Source organism: Arachis stenosperma, chromosome 2 (genome assembly GCF_014773155.1).
Source record: "Arachis stenosperma cultivar V10309 chromosome 2, arast.V10309.gnm1.PFL2, whole genome shotgun sequence".
In the NCBI taxonomy this organism is placed as follows: Eukaryota; Viridiplantae; Streptophyta; class Magnoliopsida; order Fabales; family Fabaceae; genus Arachis; species Arachis stenosperma.
The window spans coordinates 98,199,597-98,217,267 of NC_080378.1; the positions used below are offsets into that span (position 1 = coordinate 98,199,597).

The 17,671-nt window shown below is 32.4% G+C and overlaps 1 pseudogene; it reads left to right on the plus strand.

Moving 5' to 3' along the window:
• Nucleotides 1-5,085: 5,085 nt before the first annotated feature.
• On the plus strand, nt 5,086-17,612 carry LOC130963246 (cullin-4-like; annotated as a pseudogene).
• The last annotated feature ends 59 nt before the right edge of the window (nt 17,613-17,671 follow it).

Sequence of the window (17,671 nt, forward strand, 5' to 3'; positions counted from 1 at the left end):
ATGTAAAATTCCTAAAATACCCTTCTCTTTTTTTCCAAATCAGAAACCCTAGTTCCCAAATTGGGAAACTTGACCTTGAAACCTTTTACCCAACCACCAGCCACACACACACACGAAGAAGAGAGGAAGAGGAACGAAGAAGAGAGATTTCTGACGGAAGAGGGAGACCCCGCAACTCGCTGCCGCCGCACTGCTCAGGGTTGTCATATCGCCGTCGCCGGAATGAGGGGAGGTCGCCGCTAATGTCCGAGAAGTCGTCTTCATCACGGATCAGAACTGAGGCGATAGAGAGGACCGCGATGGAGGAAGGAATCGCGCCGCCCAGTCGCCGTCTGTGGGTAGTCGTTGCCGGTGTTGTCGCGAGAAGGAGAGAGCCCGCGTCGGAGGAGAAGAGCCGTCAGGTTCTGCCATCGCTGAGGGACCAGTCTCTGTTAGAACTGTCACTGCTGTTGTGTTCCGTCACTGCCGCCTTGCCGTGACCCCGTTGCCACCACCGAAGGCTCATTTTGGGCTGTGATAGAGTGGTATCAAAGCTTAGGTTTAATCTGTGTAATATGGAGCAAGTGTCTTATGGTAGGATCACAATTGTATAAATAGAAGCGCACCTATTTGTACAAATTGTGGCATTATCAGAGGCCTATAGGAATGTCATCCTTCTCTTTTTGTCATTCTTGTCTTCTGGTTCTTGTCATCATGAGTCATCTATCGATTCTTGCCACATCTTTTCTCTTCTTTGTATCCTTCCTTGAGTTATTATTTGGTAACTTTTCATGAACTTGCTTTTGCAATGACCTCAGTTTCGATTTTGGTTTGTGATTCCTGCCTTGTAGCTAGTTCTAATCTTCCTCGCTTTTGTGAATTTTTGCTTTAATCTTCTTCATCTTCATGTTGTTTTCTATGGTTTCTGATTTCAAGATTTCATCTATTATCTAGAAGATTCGATATGTTTTTGCTGTGAATTATTATCTTATTCCTCTTATAGAACAGTATTTGGATTTGTGGATTGTGGATTCACTTAGCTGCTGATTGAGATGCTTTGTTCTGGATTTCGATAAAACAAGTTTGTTCTTCTTATGTTGATGATCTTTGAAGTTAATATAATTTTGCACCACTCGTGATTCTTTCTTTTGAATCAATAATTTAAAAAAAAAACTGTTATTCGGTTGCTCAAGTAGAAGAACTACATGACAAATATATGCATGGAGTGTTTTTCTTGTTTGCTAGATTGGAATTATAATTTTCTCCGTTTAGGTGTGGCAAAATTTTTTTTTATGATCTGTTAGTTGAATTGGAGATCTTTTCCGATCTGAATGTTTGGTTGAACTTTTTCTTGTTTGATAATCTGTTCTGCTATGGCTTTGTTTGTTGAACATGGCTTTTCTTTTAAGGGCACTATTTCTTCTGGGAACTTTCAAGTTCTTCCCGTTTCAATCTTAGGATTCCTTTGATTCTGAAATTTTGGATTTCAATTTTTGACTCATATTGCTTCTGCTCAGTTACTGACAATACTTCATATTTTCATGGTAAAATGACTCAAAATAGCATGCAAATTATGGGGCATGAATTTTTGTGCATAGAAACTTCTGTGTAGTAATCACTTTTTCAAAACCCATGCTTTCTTTTCTTTTCCTTTTTCATTTTTCTACTGGTTGATGCGTTAATGCTGCTTTGGATTAATACCTTTACTTTGCTGTGAAAAACAACTCAAACCAATTTAGTTTATTGTGTACTGAATATTGCATTGAATTTTGAAGAAGGGTCTTTCTTTCCTCCTTCATTTGTTTTTCAATCATGTTCTAAAATCTAAGATTCTTTGTTGTTTTTCAACACCCGAGTTGAGCATTGTTTTCAATACCTTTCAAAAGTTTTGAACTTATGCTTGTTGGTCAGTTCTCTCTTTTTGTGCATTTTATTTGTTTGATTTTTTAATGCTGTAACATTATTTATTTTATGGAAAAGTGCTTTGAATGTTCAAGCTTTCTTCTTTTATAGACCTTTGTTTTAAACTTTTAATCAATGCAAGTTTTACCCTCAAACTTCTGCAATGCTTTGCTTGTTTGAATTTTCATTGAAGACCCTTTACTCACAAGTTTCTAATCCGTTTACTGATTTTCAGTTGTTTCCTAGTTCCAAATTTATGATTCGAAAAAGCATTTTGCTTAAAGTTACTTTACCTTGTGCAAGTTAACCATGTTCTGGTTTAAACCTTGAATTGTTGCATATGTAGGGGGTTTAATTTTAAATGATTTTAATTTTAGAATGCCCATAAAGTTTATTGAATAACTGCATATAGGTTTAATTGTTGAGTAATTGATTGATTAAATGAAGGCTGAATTGTGACTATGAAAATGTGATTGGAATTGTTGATTTAGTGATATTGATTGATTATGTGAATCGTGAATTGTTTGACCAATAATTACTGGGAATTCTAAAATGTTGGTGGATTACATTGGATTGATTGCCGTTAAGCTGGTTGATTGATATATTGTAATGATGGTGAACTTGACTGATGGTTGATTTGGACTTGATTTTGAGAGGTATTAAAAAGGTTGAATTTTGAAATACTAAACTACTTGCTGAAAATCTGAGTTTTGAAATAAAACGGCAACTTTGAAAGTGAACTAGTAACTTAATAGTGATTGGAATGATATGAGACTAAAAGCTAAGCGAACTACAACAAGTATAGTTATTAATATTAAATTTTGGAGATTTCGTATTAACTGGAGAATTAGTTATGATTTTTCAAAGTTGAAATATAAAATCTGATTTTTGCATTATTTTAAAAGAAGTTAGAAACTTTGAAAATCTATAACTAATTCTATGATGATCGAAATTGCATGAGACCAAGTCTGGATTAAGCTTGGGAATATAAGGAACTGGACTGGTGAATTTGAGACCTTTCCGTTAAGTTTATGATTTATTGTGGGTTTTTGAATTGTGGATGTCAAATCTGATTTTTCTGAAGAAATGCTTAACACAACAGCAACTTGTTTCCTCTATTGGAAATTCTCCAGTTTGAATTTCGAAATGAAACTAGTTTTAAATAAAACTCTAGTCTTATTACTTTAATTTCATAAAATTCTTTTGCTATGTACTTTATTTGTAAATTAAGTCATAACTGTGTGATCATATGAAAATATTTGAGTGTATTTTACAATAATAATAAGTTAGATGTACATATAAATGTTGGCTTAGAGGATAATGAGATGATTGCTTATATTCTTCCGTTATGTTTTACATAATCTATCTATTAATGACATAGTTACTTAATATCCAAGGTCATGATAATAATCTAAAGGCACTTCGTTAAAGGTTTCTATAGAACAGGAAAGGAAGCATACTGATTTTTGTGACACTGTTTTCAAATTTTTATGACTGTCAAGTTGGCTATTCTAAATTGTGTTGTCGTATTTTTAATTTATGTTTTACTTTGCTTTCTCTGTTGTTGATTTTGTCCTTTTACTTATGTATATCCCTGCTTGATTGTGTTACTAATCATTCTCTTAAACCTTCGTGAACATTGCCATAGACTTTAGTGGTCATCTCGTCTGAGCTAGTTACTCTTTTTATTCAGCTTGAATTTGTTTCGATTTAATACTCCATCCTTTTTTTATTGCTTCTATCAAAGCTCCTTGATTTAGATTTCCTTATTAGGATGTGATTGACTCTTTTTGGCACACTTCATTGTTTTTGTACAGCTTAATTGCAATCTTATGCATCCTTCCAAGTTCTTGCGAACGCCATCTATGATGTTTGCTTTTCGCTTCATAAGTTTTGTATTATTTTGAGTAAACTTGACCTTGTTTCAGTGTCACATGCAATTCCTAGATATAGCAAGTGATACATTAGTTTTTAGGACACGACGCGTAGGCTCGGAAGGTGAAACTTGTAAGTGTGCGACGTCATAAGAAGATTATGAAGCAGGAGTGTTATGAAGAGGAAATTAAGGAGATCTTGGTACAAGTTGAAAGGTTAGTCCTGATGATTAACGTTCGAATGTACTTTGGAAATGATGAACAAAGTAAAAGGTGCTATGTATGCTTGAGTCGTCAAGGGAATGAGAGTAAATGAAGGTCCGCCGCGTCGTTTTAATACAAACCTACTTTGTAATTTTTGCACCTCATTATAGTTCTTTCTCATGTTTGGTAAAGTGCTAAAATCAAGTAAAGTTTTGCAGGTTATATTAATTTTTGAGGGCGAAAATTTTTGTAAGGAGGGTAGAATGTAAAATCCCTAAAATACCCTTCTCTTTTTTTTTCCAAATCAGAAACCCTAGTTCCCAAATTGGGAAACCTGACCTTGAAACCTTTTACCCAGCCACCAGCCACACACACACATGAAGAAGAGAGGAAGAGGAACGAAGAAGAGAGATTTCTGACGGAAGAGGGAGACCCTGCAACTCGCTGCCGCCGCACTGCTCAGGGTTGTCGCATCGCCGTCGCCGGGATGAGGGGAGGTCGCCGCTAATGTCCGAGAAGTCGTCTTCATCACGGATCAGAACTGAGGCGATAGAGAGGACCGCGATGGAGGAAGGAATCGCGCCGCCCAGTCGCAGTCCGTGGGTAGTCGTTGCCGGTGTTGTCGCGAGAAGGAGAGAGCCCGCGTCGGAGGAGAAGAGCCGTCGGGTTCTGCCATCGCTGAGGGACCAGTTTCTGTTAGAACTGTCACTGCTGTTGTGTTCCGTCACTGCCGCCTCGTCGTGACCCCGTTGCCACCACCGAAGGCTCATTTTGGGCTGTGATACTTCGTATTTTCATGAATATATTATTTTATTTTGCTTATATTTCAATTTTGTTTTTGCTAAAAGTTTAGATTCTAACGTTGAAAATATTTCCTCTTAAAATAATAAAAATCTAAAAAGAATAAAATAAAATAATTCAATAATATTTTACAAAAATTATGCATTTTTTTTGAAAAATAGAAATTTTCTTTTTTATTTTTTCTTAAATTAGCGGCGGTTTTAAACCGTTGAAATGTGGTTCATAGATTATAAAATATGTTACATCTGACGGCGGTTTGCAACCGCCGGTATCCGTGACCGAAACTATAGTATTATTTAGCGGCAGTTTAAAACCGCCGCTAAACATGCGGCAACTTGGACATATCGAGATAAATCGCGGCGGTTTTGAAACCGCCGATAAATATGAAGGAAATCGTGTTAGTCTGGTTTGACGGCGGTTTTCTATTGGTGTTTCGCGAAATTTTGATTTAGCGGCGATTATACCAACAGTTACTGAAAATCGCCGCCAAACCCAATTCCGGCACCCATATCCATGTCGGTCTAGTTAGCCATCGGTATTTAATTTTGCGGCGGTTTCTAATCAAGAAAAATCGCCACCATTTTGCGTCTCCCTTGTAGTGTATTAAAAATGAAACTGGAAAATACAGAAGAAAAAAATTAAGTAATTAAAAGGGCTAGATTTGCAAAAAAGTTATGTTAATAATGAACTTTACGCTAAGAGATAGATTCATTGAATAATAATAATAATAATAATAATAATAATAATAATAATAATAATAATAATAATAATAATAATAATAATAATAATAAAACTAAAATTTTTTGTATATATTCATATATAAATATATATGAATTGAATTAAATAAGATTTTTGTTTATCATTGTTTGAGTATTTTATATAGGAGAAAATTTTACTTTTCTCTTTTGCGAGATGCTAAAATGACACTCTTATCCTCTCTATTTATGAAATACATTCTCCTCCCTTATAACTTTTAAAAAAGCTCCTCTTTAATCTATTTTAAATTTTTTATGTTAACAAATGTTAATTTTATCTATTTTTTTAAATTATTTTTTACAAAAATATCCTTTAGCAAAAATTTTATTTTTTTTATCATTAAATTTTTCTTACTAAAATACCATTTAATAAATTATTTTTAATTTATTAAATTGTATTTTTATCAAAATATTTTTTAAAATATTTAATAATTAAATTCTTTTTTTAAGATACCTTTCAAAAATTTTTTAATTACTAAATTATGATTTTACCAAAATTTTTGTTAATAATTTTTATATTTTACTATTAATTTTTTGATATCAATGTATATTATTTTAACATTAAATAAAAAAATCTTACCATTGTTAATATATATATAACAATTAATATATATTGATATTGAAAAATAATCTTACTAAGATTTTTTTTAATATTAAAGTAATATATATTGATATTGAAAAATTAATAGTAAATATAAAAAAAATTGTTAACAAAAATTTTGGTAAAATTATAATTAATAATTAAAAAGTTATTGAAGGGTATCTTAGAAAAAATAATTTAGTTATTAAATTTTTTTAAAAATATTTTGATAAAAATATAATTTAATCAATAAAAAAGTAATTTATTAAAAGGTATTTTGGTAAGTAAAATTAATGAGAAAAAAATAAAATTTTTGTTAAAGAGTATTTTTGTAAAAAAATAATTTATTTTTTCTTGAAAAATAGATAAAGTTAAAATTAGTTAACACAAAAAAATTAAAATAGATTAAAGAGGAGGTTTTTTAAAAGTTATAAGGGAGGAGAATATACATTTTATAAATAGAGATGAAGAAAGTATTATTTTAATATCTCGCAAGAAAGGAGAATGGAATTTTCTCTTTATATAATAGTTTTCTTCTATACTAAAAATATCATAAAGTGCAATGAAAAAAATCATACATTTGTAAATTATTTATAAGTAAATATTTAAAGACACGTTATGCAATAAGCTTATATAAAATATATAAGTTTAAAACTACAATAAAATAAGTTCAGTGAAATTTTTTTTTTTGTTAAACGATTTAAAAATAATTTTATATTATTGTATTTTTTTATTTTTGTATGTTGGAGTCATTTAAGTTTAATAAAAATAAAATACATTTTTTACAGTATTTTCATTCAACCTACTCTAAAATATTAAGAACACTTTATAATTAGAGTTGTATATTTTAAAATAGTATCTTTGTGTGGATGAACCACTTTAGACTATATAAAATATAGGTTAATTAAAAATTAAGTAAACAATTTGAGTAAGAAACATTTTAAATAACTTAGTCTATGAAAATGAATATAGTAGCTAGTCAATAGATATGGGATAATTTTTATATTTGTAAAAAAATAATAAACATGATTAAAAAGTGATAACCACAAAAATTAAATATTATAAAAAAGTAACAACTAACCTGAATTCTGATACAAAGTTTGATTTTTCTTAAAATGTAGTAATTGTTTTCGTCTACACCTTACTTCTCGAGATTGAGCGGATATTAGTTGACGAATTTGCAATTCTGAAAATTAATAGTTGTCAAATGAAACAATATTTAAAATATAAAATGTTGCAAAAGAAAATGAATGAGTTAAAGAACATTAGTATTTTGGACTAACCAATGCTCATGAGCAATTCTCGGAGGTACGTATTTTCAGCATTACCTTTTATTATTAGGATTTTTTTTCTACTGTTTCAATCTGATTATTTTGTATAGTAAATTTTGGCGATGGTCATGGATATTAAAAAACCTTCGACAAACATATGAATACACATGTTCACGCTATAAGTATTCATTTTTTTTTTGGGAAAAAGAATAGAATACAATAATAAGACTACACAAATATAAAATTAATTTCTTTAGAATAGTTATACTATGAATGTAAATGAATATTTAAGAGCTAGAGATATATATTTAAGTATATATATATATTTATGTTGTTATTTGTTTTTTGTGACCATCGTTAAAGTAACTGTTATGATAATCGATGTAATCTTTTATAATTTAATACGTAATTATATTATTTTTAATTTCATTGAAAAGCTAATATTACAATTGTTAAACTATCAAAACATATAAAAGAGATTTGTAATATTGAAAATAAAGAATTAATATTAATATTGATAGTATAGATTAACGTATATAAAAATAAAGAATAATAAAGATTGAGACAATAGACTTTGTATGAGAGAATAGAATAAATTTTATAACTTAATTATAGCTATTAAAGAGTAATGATATTAAGAAAGCATCCTATGATATTATACAAAAGAAAAAAGTTATGAAGAGATAAAAATATAATAAGAATAGTATCACACATAGCAAGCTTAAGAGAATGTGCAAACTAAAGTTGTGTGGAATAGCCACTAAAGCTGGTGGCATCATTATAAAAAGTAAGGAGGCTAATAATGTATCTAGAAATTATCTTGTATTATGTTTTAATATATTATTAATAGATTAGTTTTTTTAAAAATACTAATAATTTGGTCCTTTAAAATAGTAAATAATAGATACATGATATTTTTTAATTAATTTATCAACTAAAATTTAATAATAATATTTATGTGTACTGTTAATTATTCTAATGTATTTATTTATGAAAAATAATCATGTAAATAATAACTTTTAAAACGAAATATCACTTATTTTTATAAGATTTATGATAAATAGAGAACAACTGATAAAAAATATATAAAAACTCAAAAGATAATAAATGATTCACTATCCAAAACTATATTGCTTTTATGCTCATGTGATAGTAACAAGATATGCACCACTTTAAATAACAAAATAAATAGACAATTCCATTTCATTTTGTACTATTCATTGACAAAAAGACACATATGTCCACTATTTACTATGTTAAAGAACCTAATTGATACTTTTTTCTTCAAAGACTAATTAATCTAAAATTAATATTTTTGAAGATCTAATTGTCATTTTACTTATTATTCATATTGAAAAATCAAAAAGCATTTTTATAAGCATTATAATAATTTTCTTTTTTTGTATATATCCTCTGACATTTTAAAATTGATTTAGTATTCTTTTTAATGCTAACTAAGGATGAGAAATGGTAAATAACACCATAATATTTTCAATTTATAATTTTTAACAAAACAATTTTTAAAAGAATTTATACTATGTGTATACAAAAAATCAATGATTAAATTAGTCATTTATATAAAATATATATATTAAAATATAAATTAAAAATAAATTAAATAACATGTTTTTCCATGTATATTCATTGTGTGAAGTGAATTTGTTGTCTTTTTTTGTGTGAATAAATAATTTTTATAATGATTTCTGAGATTCAGGTCATTATTCAATGTGGTCCTTGAGATTCTAATTTCACCATTATAATCCCTCAGCTACAGGTCCAGGTTCTATAGTGGTCCTTAGACATCTTTTCGGTGATGATTCAACTATCATAGTGTTGACATAGTATCACCTTTCCACGCTGGAAGGGCCAACAGCTAGTTTAGCTGGCACAATTTCAATTTATACATAATTTGGTCCCTCCCTCTATATTTAATTCTAACTTCTCAAATCTTCAGAAAAGTTAATTTCTTCTTCTTCTTCTTCTCCTTCAATTTCTATACCATAACAACTCCACATTAATATCCAAACTTGTTTATACCAAAACCAATTCATATTATTCTTCAATACTTCAATTCTCCATTCAGAATCTTAGATTCTCATATAACAACAAACCCAAATCCTTTGTCATTGTGACAACCCTGCAACTTTTCCATGTTCAAGCCACCGCAATATGTTCCCAACTCCATGGCTTGTTATCATTGATTTCATAAATTACAGAAAGATCCAAGTCGACGTAGAAAATAGAGTAGCATGGGTTCAAGTTAGTGCAACTGTTGGTGAACTTTACTATAGTATTGGCATCAAAATCAAAACTCTTACTGTATGCACCACCGTAAGAATTGGAGGACAATTCAGTGGTGGTGGTTATAGATCCTTAATTTGAAAATATGAGCTCTCTGCTGAAAAGATAATTGATGCTCACATAATTGATATGAAGAATAAATTTCTTGACTAGAAAAAGCCATGGGTGAAGATCTTTTTTGAGCCATTAGAGATGGTGGTGGTGGAGCAAGCTTTGGAGTGATCTTAGCATGGAAGATCAAGCTCGTTCTGGTTCCATCAACTGTGACACTATTCAAAGTTCCCAGGATGTTGGAACAGAATGCAACGAAGCCTGTTCATAAATGACGGAGTGTGAGAAGTAAACTCGACAATAATCTAATCTTTGGTCTGTTGGTGCAAACAATGAATTCAAGCATTAACAAATGGTAGTTAACTGTACAAGCTTTGTTTAACGGCTTGTTTCTTAGAGGTATTACTATTAACACTATGGCCGGCGAAATTGTGAACTATACTTTTTCACAACTCTCATAATCCCTGGTAATGGCTCCAAAAACTTGGTGCGCTCAATACCATGGCATTACACAACTTCGCACAACTAACCAGCAAGTGTACTGGGTCGTCCAAGTAATAAAACCTTACGTGAGTAAGGGTCGATCCCACGGAGATTGTTAGTATTGAAGCAAGCTATGGTCATCTTGTAAATCTTAGTCAGGCAAACTCAAATGTATATGATGATGATGAACGAAAATAACATAAAAGATAAAGATAGTGATACTTATGTATATCATTGGTGTAAGAGCTTCAGACAAGTGTATGAAGATGCCTTCCCTTCCGTCTCTCTGCTTTCCTACAGCCTTCATCCAATCCTTCTTACTCCTTTCCATGGCAAGCTCGTGTAGGGTCTCACTGTTGTCAGCAGCTACCTCCCATCCGCGCAGTGAAAGCTAATGCAAAGCACTCTGTCACAGTGCCGCCAATCACCGGTTTGGTTCCCTCCCCTACCGGAATAGAATAACTCTTTTGCGTCTGTCACTAACGCCCAGTAGGTTACAGGTTTGAAGCACATCACAGTCATTCAATCATTGAATCCTACTCAGAACACCACAGACAAGGTTAGACCTTCCGGATTCTCTTGAATGCTGCCATCAGGTCCTGCCTATACCACGAAGACTCCGAAGAATCCAAGAGATATTCACTAAGCCTCGAATGCTTGTAGAACAAGAATGGTTGTCAGTCACCTTGTTCATAGGTGAAGAACAAGTGATATCTTGGTAAAAGAATAAGCGGAATTGAATGGAAGAACAATAGTAATTGCATTAATACTCGAGGTACAGCAGAGCTCCACACCCTTAATCTATGGTGTGTAGAAACTCCACCGTTGAAAATACATAAGAACAGGGTCTAGGCATGGCCGAATGGCCAGCCTCCCAAAGATCTAAGATAGCATAAAACTCAAAGATAGCTACCCAAGTCTTGATAAAAGCTACCAAAGTCTTGACAAAAGCTCCTTAATACAATAGTAAAAGGTCCTACTTATAGAAAACTAGTACATAGATGAGTAAATGACATAAAAATCCACTTCCGGGCCCACTTGGTGTGTGCTTGGGCTGAGCAATCAAGGAAATTCGTGTAGAGACCTTTTCTGGAGTTAAACGCCAGCTCCCATGCCAGTTTGGGCGTTTAACTCCAACTTTTATTCCTGTTCCGGCGTTTAACGCTGGAATTCCTGAGGCCGGATTGCTTTGCGGGTTTGGGCCATCAAATCTTGGACAAAGTATGGACTATTATATATTGCTGGAAAGCCCTGGATGTCTACTTTCCAACGCCGTTGAGAGCGCGCCAATTGGGCTTCTGTAGCTCCAGAAAATCCACTTCGAGTGCAGGGAGGTCAGAATCCAACAGCATCTGCAGTCCTTTTTGGTCTCTGAATCAGATTTTTGCTCAGGTCCCTCAATTTCAGCCAGAAAATACCTGAAATCACAGAAAAACACACAAACTCATAGTAAAGTCCAAAAAAGTGAATTTTAAATAAAAACTAATAAAAATGTACTAAAATCTAACTAAAAGATATCAAAAACATACTAAAAACAATGCCAAAAAGTATACAAATTATCCGCTCATCACACTACAAAAAAAAAAGATTATGGTCACGGTAAAAAATTGTGACCGTAGTTAGTAAAAAGGGTGACCATAGATCTATAGTCACAGTTTTTTATCGTGGCCTATTCTCTCATGGTCATAGGTCTACGGTCACAGTTTTTTTTATCTATGGTCACATTTTCTATGGTCACGGTTATAATTTTCAAAATTCTAACACTTTAGGCCACGTTTTTTCATCGTGACCATAGGTTAATTTATGGTCACACGTAAAAATCGTGACCATAGCCTCTATGGTCACCCCTCCTGAAAACTATGACTATAGCCTTATCTATGGTCACGGTTTTCACCGTGACCATAGCCTCTATGGTAACCCCTCTTTAAAACCGTGACCATAGCCTTATCTATGTCACGGTTTTCATCGTGGCTATAGCTCTATGGTCACCCCTCCTTAAATCGTGACCATAGCCTCTATGGTCACCCCTCCTTAAAATCGTGACCATAGCCTTATCTATGGTCACGATTTTTACCGTGATCATAGTCTCTATGATCACTCCTCCTTAAAATCGTGACCATAGCCTTATCTATGGTCACCCTTCCTTAAAACTGTGATCATAGCCTTATCTATGGTCACGGTTTTCACCATGACCATAGTCTCTATGGTCACCCCTCCTTAAAACCGTGACCATAGCATGTTTTGTTTTATGCGATTTAATTTTTTTAAAACATAATCACATCCCAAAACGATGATAATTACCAAATAAATCTAAAAATAAGAAATTCAAGAAATCTAAATCATAAAAGTTTTATTACAAGCTAGATATGTTTTTAGTCCAAACAACACAAATAAAAATAGTGTAATTATCCATTACATGTAACAACACGTAAAATCTCCTTTCAAAAAGTACACACACTACAAGAATTTGACAAATTAGCGACGAATTTTTGCGAGAATTATTTTTTGTCACTAATCCGTCACTAACTTGCGAGGAATTAGTGATGCACTAACGACAAAATTAATGAGCGGTCACAAAATATCCGAACTTGATAAAAGCGAGTGATTAGCGAGAGATTCACGAGTAAGTTTGTTTCTCACATATTGACTTTTGTAGCTAAAAAAAGAGCGGGGAAACTTTCCTCGCTAATTTGTCACAAATTAATTAGCGACTGACAATGTTCTAGCAAATCAGTCACTTAGGGGTTCAATTGAATAAAAGTAAAGTAGCGAGGGATATTATTGTCACTATTCCATCGCAAGTGTTTGATATACAATTAGCGAGAAATAGTTCTCACACTAGTTCATCGCTAAATAAACTTTGTGTGAAAAGGCTAATTAGTGAGGAACAATGTTACTAGCTAATCCGTCACAAAGACTTGAAATACATTTTGCGATGGAAAAATTCCTAGCTAACTTGTCACTAAAGTTTTTATTTTTAGCGAGCAACTAGTTTCTTGTTAATTTGTCGCATACTATTGTAAAAATTCAAAATTAGGGTAGCGACAGAAAACAGTCGTCGCTAACTCGTCGCAACAGATAAATCATTTAGCTAGAGAAGTGTTCCTTGCTAATTAGTCGCTAAAATGGAAATACGGATATTGAGTGCCTAGTACCTAAGTAGCGAGAAATTTGCGACTGTTTAACAATTGACACCCTTCATTCGCTGATTTCAAGTCGCTGATTAGCGGGCGAAATACATTTGTCGCTAAGTTGTCGCAATTTTAATTTAGGGAGCGATTTGGCAACTGCAATCTTGTCACAAAGCAAAAGCTATATCCTACCTATTTTGTAGCGAAATACTCGCTAATCTCGTTGGAAATTCGTCGCATAGTTTTAACAACTCCAAAGCTAACCGAGAAAATTTTAGAAGTAACTGATCGCAATTGAGTCACTAATCAAAAGCTTATTTTGTGAGTAATTAGCGATCGATTAACAACTGTTTGACTTTCCTCGCTTATTTTATGTTGCTACTAATTTGTGAGAAAAAATGTTAGTCCTTATTATGTCCTTATTTCATGTTGATACTAATCGCTAACCTTTATATAAATCCATAGAAAATTCATGGAATTGCCAAGCACGCTAATGTAATTTGTCATAATTTTGTCACTAATCTAAAGTTATTTTAAATGAGAGAATAATTAAAGTTCCAAAGTCGTGACTAATAATTAGCTAGCTAATTTTTAATAACTAATAATTTACAATATTCTAGCAAGATGTCAATTCTAAAAGATGTTACAAACAACTAAAATAAAAAAAATTTTCTTAAAAAAGGATTTTTCCCCTATTAGATAAAAAATTTGTCATTATTTTTAATGGAAAGTTTGCTGTTAATTTGAATTGAAGTTTTAAATTAATATATTTTAAAGACAAGTTTAAAAATTCAATATTTTTAGAAAATAGGAGCATAATGTTGATATTTTCAATTACAAAATATACTAGAAAAATATATAATAGATAAGATAATTAAATTGTTATATATAAGAATTTATTTGTATATGATTATTATTAATTAGAATAATTTTAGAATTCATTCAATAAAGATTAATTTGAGATAGCTCTTGAATTAATTAGGATCGTCAAAATGAGCTAAATCTGTCGGACTAACTTGTTTACTTGACTTAAATAGATGGATATTTGACTCTAAAATCAAACTCGTAAAAATACAAGTCTAAACGACTTAGCCATAGTTATCAGAATTGAACCGGTCGGTCGGTTCAACCAAAAAACCAGTGAAACCGATGTCCTATCCGGTTTGGTTCATTATTAAGATCAGACTTGCAATTAACTCGGTCAACAGCGGACAAACCCTTGAAAACCGGGTGCTTTGTCGCGAATTGGAGTTGATTTAGTCGATTGACCCGCACTTCCTCCTTGACCCGCGTGCTCCACACGTAGACCAGCAGGATGTGGATCACTGTAGGAGCATCTATTTGAATCCCCTTCAAAAAGTGACGTCTCCAAGGTTCGATCCTTAAACCTAAGAGTGAGTAAAAGATGGATATTTGACTTAAATAGATGAATATTTGACTCTAAAATCAAACTCGTAAAAATGCAAGTCTAAACGACTTAGCCATAGTTATCAGGATCAGACCGGACCGACCGGTTTGACTAAAAAACTAGTGAACCGATGTCTTATCCGATTCGGTTCATTATTAAGATTGGACTTACAATTAACTCGGTCAACGGTGGTCAAATAGTTAAAAATCGAGCGGTTTTATCACAAACCGAACTCGGTTTAGGCAATTGTCCCACACTTTCTCCTTGACCCACGCGCTCCACATGTAGACTAGCAGCGTGTGGATCGCTATAGAAGCATCTATTTGAATCCCCTTAAAAAAGTGGCTCTCTAAGGTTAGCCTCCATCTCACCGTGACAAGTGAATCTTCAATAGATGTAATGCTTATAATTATATATATACCATATTATTTTATATGTGCCACTAGTAGATTTTTTATTATATTTATTCATTATTTTATCTATTATATAAAAGTATGGATTATATCATAATTTACATATAATTTAATTAAATTAAATTTAAATAATATAAAATGTTATTATCATTTAATTTTTATTTTTAATATTTAAAATTTAATTTTATTATAACTTTATATATTTATTAAATTATTATCAGATTAAATAGTTTGACCAATAACCCACCATTGAACCACTGACCCAATGATCCATTAATTTGACTAGATTGATTGTTGGTTCGATTTTGATAGTTATAGACTTAGTTCGATTAACCATAAAAAATAGTGAATTAAGATTTTTCATGTTTATTAAAATTTTTTTATTTATCTTATCATTTTTTTAAATTTATTTTTTTGAAAAAAATCAAAATAAATATTTTAAAACAAAAGAAAAAAATTAATAACTCAAAAAAACAAAAAAAGTTATATTAATTTAAAAAAATGTTTAATTTCAAAATTAAAAATGCATAAATGAGCGCCCTTTCCATTATTTCAAATAAAAAATTGTGTATAAGCGCTCATTTGAGCGCTCTTTACACTAAATAACTTTAGCAGCGCCACTCTTAATCGTTCACATTCTCTCTCTGACGAGGGAACATCAATCCCCAATCCCCAATCCCCAAGCCCCAGCCGCCGATCCCCTTCCTCCCAGCAGTGTCTTCCTTCACCGTCCACATCACCGTCGCCAACTCGCCGAACAGAGCCTCGCGGACAGCACCTCGGCGCAGTCCTCTCTCCCTCCCTCCCTCCTTTCGCAGTTCACAGTCGCCGTATCCCTGCCTCGCGTCGCAACTTCTCCCTTTTCCTCCCTCGCTCTCGCAGCCTCTCCCTTCCTTCCATCGCAGGTGAAGCCGCCGTCGTCTGTCGCTCGTCGCTCCTCACCCATCAGTCACACTTCAATAACGTCGTCCATCGTCGTTCGCGCTGCCGTCAGTACAGTAGCATTCCTCTGCATCTAGAATAGGGATGCCTCTCAAGTAAATTCTTTGTTCTAATTTTTTTGGATCTGGTTATTTGTTTTTAGTTCTGTTATAATATTTAGTTCTATTTTTATTTTGCTATTATCATTTTTAGTTTAGGATTCTTGGTTCTGTTCTTTCTAATTTGTTCTTGCAGTTTTGATAATTTGTAGTTCTCTAATTTAAACATTTGTGGCTGTTAGATAATTTTTGAAAAATTGTTCTGAGTGTTCTTGTTTTAATTATCTAATTTGAATTTGTGGTTTGCTGTTCTAATTTATGTGGTTTTAATTTTAGTGTTGTTCTAATTTTGACCTGTTTCTAATTATTTATTCAATTTTTCTTATATATAATACATTGCGTGGTGATTCACTGTTTGGTTGTCATCTGTTGAAGGATCTACTATATTGTATGGTTTCATGAAGATTGCATCCTTTTTGTTTATTCTGTACTAGCATACATGATGATTCTCCTAACCTCAATTTCTTTGGCAAACAATAAGATGGGCTCAATAGGTGTACTTATTTAGGGTCATTCTTACGTCTATAGACCCACACAAGTTAATTACTGAGTCAGTCATAACATAGAAGCTCCTAATGTAAGACCCAAACACTCACTTTTGCCTATTAGTTATCGTTACCCGCTTGTGGTGACCCTAAGTAGTACAGCTACCAAGAGAAAGAATTTAAATTTAATGCACTAACTGCCTTTCGATCGTATCCTGCCACATTAGAAAATGTGGTTCAGTCTTGCATTTTTCACTTGAATGGTCATGCAATTGCAAGATTCAATGCATCAAAATTGAAATTCACTTTATATAATGTAAGATACGATATCATGGGATTTAAAGACATAGAAAACATTGCAACACTGCCACAAATTTTGAGGAGGTTACATGCGCAAAATTGAAGTCTGCTATTTGTGCTATATTCTTGAAGCAACCCGACTCTTGTGATTTGGAAAAGCTTTATCAGGTATTCCTAGATATTCTGTTATTATTTATTATTCACAGTTGGGTTGGCTTGGGTTTGTCGTGTGAATTTTATGGTGAAATAGCTCATTAGTATTTTATGGTGAACTCTTCTGTAGGCTGTCAGTGATCTTTGCATATATAAAATGGCTGGAAATCTTTATCAGCAAATTGAAATGGAATGCGAAGCACATATATCTACTGCTTTGCAGTCTTTGGTTGGACAAAGCCCAGATTTGGTTGTTTTTCTATCTCTAGTTGAGAGATGTTGGCAGGATCTTTGTGACCAAATGTTGATGATTCGGGGTATATCCTTGTATCTGGATAGGACATATGTGAAGCAAACAGCAAATGTACGGTCCTTATGGGACATGGGCTTACAACTTTTCCACTAACATCTTTCATTATCTCCTGAAGTTGAACAGAAAACTGTTACCGGTCTTCTAAGAATGATTGAAAGTGAAAGATAAATCCTTATGTTACAATCCTAATCTTACAAATGAATGTCAGACCTCTTTATATATGACAA